Source organism: Myotis davidii, unplaced genomic scaffold (assembly GCF_000327345.1).
Source record: "Myotis davidii unplaced genomic scaffold, ASM32734v1 scaffold743, whole genome shotgun sequence".
NCBI classification, from domain to species: Eukaryota; Metazoa; Chordata; class Mammalia; order Chiroptera; family Vespertilionidae; genus Myotis; species Myotis davidii.
Window position 1 is genome coordinate 1,795,029 of NW_006296221.1, and position 5,838 is coordinate 1,800,866.

Sequence of the window (5,838 nt, forward strand, 5' to 3'; positions counted from 1 at the left end):
CCTTGACCTTGTGAGATATTTATCAGAGACACTCACAATAGCCTTTTAGACAAGAAGGAAAACTAGTATAGTCTGGCTGTACCACCCAGGGAAGTCGATTCATCTTTGGTTGTAGCTATAGAATGTTTGAGGGGAAGGTTTTAAGAGCTGAGTCCTGGGCCCAAACATCTCTCTGTTATCTTTTAGAAATAGACAGTGTCCTCCCCAGCACAGGACCTATTAGTCTGCTCCCCCACCCCCACCCCCGAATATAGTGTTAAAGGTTTTTGTTTGTTTGTAGAAGCACCTTAAAACTAACAACAAACGTAGGACAGTTTTTTATTTGCATTTTTCTTTAAATTTTCTCTCAATGGTGAAATGTTTCATCAAAATTCAAACAGCTTGATGCTCATTTCATGGTTCATTAATACTAAAGTCCCTGCAGAATCTGGGCGATGAAGAAGGAAGCCACTTGGTCAATAGGCATTCTTTCTTGCTGTTCTTTCAAAAAATTGTTTTGCTTATTACCAACTGTGTGCCAGGCGCTGTGCTAGACACGAGCAAGTTGCAGGGTCAGGAGGAAACTGGAGGTTTTTCAGAACAAGTGCAGGAGGCATTTTCCTGATCGGAGCTGGGGAAGCACTTTAATGAGAGCCTGTCCTACCCAGCCGTCCTCAAAAGGTTCACGAGTTTCCCTACCCTTTGTGTTGGGCTTTTATTTTTGAAATAAAAGCTGATCTCAAGGGAGAGGCCATAAAACCAAAATTACAGTCCAGGCATTTTACTTTAAAACCAGGAAGAATGTTCAGAAGGGAACTTCTGAATGATTATGTGTGGCCAAGCTCAGAAAACAAGCAATGGATCCCAGCCCCCGCCCCCATTGCTCCAACAAATTAAAACAAATTAAAAAACCAGACGTGGCGCTCTGGCCAGTCCTTCTCCTGCTCTCTCTGGTGTGTGTGTGTGTGTGTGTGTGTGTGTGTGTGTGTGTGTCTCCCCGCAGGGCCAGCTGGTATACCCGGTCCCTGCACATCACGGGGATGTGTGTGCTTGCACGTGGAGTGGAACAGAACATGAATCACTGCGGTGACCAGCCGGGAGCCACCGTGCCCTGGAGTCTCCCACTACAGCTGCATTTTGCTACTTCCTAGTACTATAAAGCTTGTTTTCTAAAAATGACAGGCCAAATAAAAAAGAGGAGGAGCGTCCTCCTCTTCGCCTGCCCTAGCCCATCCCCACCCCTCTCTTGTACCCTGGGGATCAGATGGCAGTTCTATCTGTCAGGGCGGGATGAACCCGTGTAGTCCAAGTGGTGGTGTTTAGTCAAACTTAGGGTTACCCTGAACTGCTGGGAGTATGGAGTCATATAGTTTTGTGCAAATGGCTGAAGCTACCTGAGAGAAATAAGAACTGTTTTCTACATGACCTCAGGCTGCCCATTAGGAGGATCAAGGGAGCTTTAAAAAATTATCAATGCTGGGTCCAACTCCAGACCAAGTGACCCAATTCTCTAGATTTCTGTAGTGTCTTAACATCTTCCCAGGTGTTTCTGAGCCACTGGGGTGGCAAGAGCTTGGGGTTCAACATCAGGGAGATATGGGTTCAAAACTTGATTATACTGCTGCCTTTTGAGGGGGTCCTTGAAGAAGTTTCTTAAAGGCTTTGAGGTTGTTTCTCAGCTATAAAATGGAGGATAATAGAAGCTACCCTTTGAGGCAGAGAGGGCTAAACAAGACAAAATATGTTAGTGCTTCACTCACAGCAGCGATTAGTCAATAAATGGTTTGGTTGATGTTACTCTCAGAGATTCAATTACTACCAGATGCTTGTGGATACTGGGCTCACATTCTGTCCCAGTGTAGCCTCCTCTGTGTTCTGTGGGTTGTGTTTGAAGATACCAGGACCCATCCTTTCTCCCTTCTCTGCTCTGCCCACCGATCTGTGGGCCTCAGTCTCAGCTCTTCTATCCTCTCTCATGTTCATGGCAGGAGGGCAAGAGTTCAGGGTATACTTGGCCCCAGTGGTGTCACATGTCCATCTTTGACCAATCACTCTATCAGTGAGAGTGTGAGGATCAGATTGGCTCAGGAATGGGTCACATGATCCACCTCAGAGTCAGTGGGGGAGAGCAAATTGAAGACTATGAGCTGGAGTTGGGGAGAATGTGGTTTCCCCAAGAGAAACCATGGGTAGGTGCTGGGGCAAACGCAGAAGATGCCTGCCTCCCACAATCTGCCTTACTCATAATTAGCTGTAACTGTGTAAAGAAATAGGTCAGATTATAGCAAACAGAAAGGTGGACTAGGACAAGCAAAAACAGGGAGCAATGCCCTTTGTTTACTCTGCTGGTTGCCATATCGCTTGCTAATTCTTTATACAACTGTAATAAATTCCTGGCTGCTCCCTGACCAGATTCTAATCTCTTTCTTTGCTCATGCGCTTCCATCTACCTGGTTTCACATCTTTATCGGAACCCATCCAAATTATGTTGATCCTTCAAGACCCCCCTTCAAATTCTCCTCCTCCAAAAAGCCTTCCATGAGACCCCTGCTCCTTCACTTCCTCCCTATGGTCAAAAGAAGTGCATTTAGATTTCTAGCACTGTTATTTGTGTCTCTTTTATAGTACACAGCACTTGCTATGTTGTATTACTATTCTTGTACACACTATTGCTTCTACTACTAGTCTGTGATTTTCTTGAGGGCTGGGTTTATTCACCTCAGTCCCTTCATTATTACCATAGTTAATTTTCTTTGTTAATCTGGCAGGACATGGTGCCCAGCTATTGGTCAAATATTATTCTGGATGTTTCTCTGAGGTGTTTTTGGATGAGATTAACATTTAAATGAGCTGATATTGAGTAAAGCAGATTGCCCTCCACAGTGTAGGCGGGCCTTATCCAATCAGTTGAAGGCCTGAAAAGAACAAACACCTCACCTCCCCTGAGCAAGAGGGAATTCTGCTAGCAGGCAGCTTTCAGACTTGAACTGCAACTTTATTCTTCCTGGGTTTCCAGCCTGCTGGCCTACCCTGCAGATTTTAGATTTGCCGGCTTCCATCATCATGTGAGTGAATCCTTTACAATAAATCTCCCTTTATATACACACACATCCTCTCAGTTCTGTTTCTTTAGAGAACCCTGGCTACTACAATTACCTAGCAGAGTACCTGAGAAAAAAGTAAGAGCTCTGTGTTTGTGACTCTGTGAATAGATGAATGAATGAATGGATGGATGGATCCTGATGGCCCTTAGGTGCTATGCATCTAAGGAAAAACCCTTTCAACTGCAACTGCAGCTAATGGGGTTATACGTGGAAACACACTTTGTAAAGGGCCAACTTCCCTACGAACATTTGTCATTGTAGTTGCTACTTCCTCCACCACTTAATCACCACCATGGTGGCTTCTGGTTCCAGGACTTGTGCTGGCTTCCATCATCATGTGAGTGAATCCTTTACATGTGCTGGCCTTGGAGTGGTCTGCAGGTCTTGTCCTCCTGGACCTTGTTCCAAATAACTACCCTTCTCCTCTTTCCCCAACTGCCTAGGACTGAGTGGATCAACTGGTGTTTAGTTTCCTGTCTCCTCACATCTGGGCCACTTTGTTTGAAGTTGTGGCTCAATTTGATGGAAGGAAGGCACGATGCAGTGGTAGCGGTGAGCGAGGGTGGGGCGGGGGGGAGGGTGTTCTCTTTTCTCTCTCATGAGCAAATCGCGTAGTCATGAAGAACCAAACTATGTCAGCAGATAAAGGGGGCCTTTTTGCCAGAATGTCTGGTGGTAGGAGAAAGCCTATTAGCATGCCAAACTCAAGTTGTTGCCAAGATGTGTTACTGTCTCTACTGAAAAGCCTTTGCTGAAATGATGGAGACAATGAAGAGATCTGTAGGTGCCGGGTGTTATCGGGGAGATGAATAGACAGAGCACAGGATTTTTATGGCAGTAAAAATAGCTACTGGTATATGATACTATAATGATGGCTATACGTCATTATACATTTGTCCAAAGCCATTGCGTGTACAACACCAAGAGTGATGAACTTTGGATAAGTGGTGGACTTTGGGTGATTATGTGTCAATGTAGGTTTATCCTTGATGAAAAATGTACCAATCTAGTGAGTGATGCTGGTAATGGGGGAGGCTATGCATGTGTGGGGACAGAGGGTATATGGAAAATCTCTGTGCCTCCTTTTCAGTTTTATTATAAACCTAAAACTGCTCTAAACAAAATCAAATATTTTTTTAAAAAAAGCTTTTGCTGAATGAGAACAGTTTCGGAAACCAACGACAAGCCCCAGATGAAAAATCACCCCATTTATCGCAAGTCCAAACATCTTGGCTCAGACGAGGGGTCTGGCACCACATTCGAAGAGCAGCTGTGAGATCAGTCCGGGTATGGGTTTATCAGCTGTGAGTCAGGCTTGGCGGGGTATCTTTGGGGAAAAGGGGTCTTGGGCAGGGGACTCACGCTACTATGAATAATCCTGACGGCACATGCAGTTGCTGGGGAAGATTTAACTGCTTCAGCTGTGCCTCGTCCATCGGCCAGGACAACGGAGGAACCTCAGCCGATAAGAAACAACAGGCCAGGGCCAAGGCCTGCTGGCCCACTCCCAGCCCATCATGGGCTGGATGGGTTCACTTGTCTGATGGTAGCCTCAGCCTAGGGTCTCAGAGATGGAAGAGGTGCAGGAAGGTCATGGAGCCCAGTAGTTGTTGGATTAGAGGAGACCAGGAGGCTTTCTGAGGTGGGTATGGCAAGAGGGCAGTGACCACACAGATGCATAAGCTGTCACCATGTGCCAGCCCCTCTCCCTGCCCCCTCCAGGAGCTCAAATCCTCCCAGGGCAGAGTGTGAGGGAGTACCAGGTCTGCTGTGAAGGCTGTTAGTAGTTAGTTCCTTGGTTGAACTTTGATGCCTTTTTGCTTTTTCCTCATTCCTTTATTCCTATATTTATCTCTTCCTTTCTGTGTATAAAGATATTTGCGTTTTGTACACATGCTCTAGTAGAAAATGTACAGACACAAAGGTAGAAAGAAGAATGTACAACCGACCACCGACCAGAAACAACTCCTTGCACAGTCTGACATTGGACGATGACGCTTTCCACACTGTTCTCTATGTACACGCTCATGTGTCACTCAACATAGTGGGACCTTTCCTGTTTCCCAATTTGCATTTTTTAATTCAGTGTCACAGAAACATTTGAAATGACTGCCCAGGATTGTGTTACACGGCTACTAGTATATCCAAGCACAGTCTCCACCATCTATGATGCACAGTTAGGTTGCTGTGGGCCTGTTGCTCTGAGAGACCCGCCCAGGTGATTCTCCTGGGGACCTCCACACTCTGACAGCCTCCTGCCCCTCGGAGTCACAATGCCCAGTCCCTGGCTCCACGCCCCCTGCAGACTAGGTTCTTAGCTGGTATTTGGGGAATAACCCAAGAAAACAGTTTCGTATCCTTATACTCTTATTTTAGCATCAAAGGGAAGAGACATTCTGATTTTAGTCACATAGTGCCAGATTGCCTCCAGAACAGCCCCATACACAGTAGCAAAGCTTCTCCTCACCTTTGCCAAAGCTGGGGTTTCCCTTTTAAAACTTTTCCCCAATTTAATAGACTTGATGCTTTAATCTTTAAGCACCATTTATCAATCCGCGTTAACATTATTTGTCTCCCTTATTTCTTCTCCTCATTAGCAGCTAGCCTACGGTGAGAAGCGAGGTTAATGTTACTATATATGCAAGTGCAGTTGCTCAAGAATATTGATAAAGCTCATCACCACCTTCGGACATGAAGAGGAATATGGCTTCGTTTCTGCCTCTGCCCCCAGGCAGGCCCAGCGTGTGACCTGGCA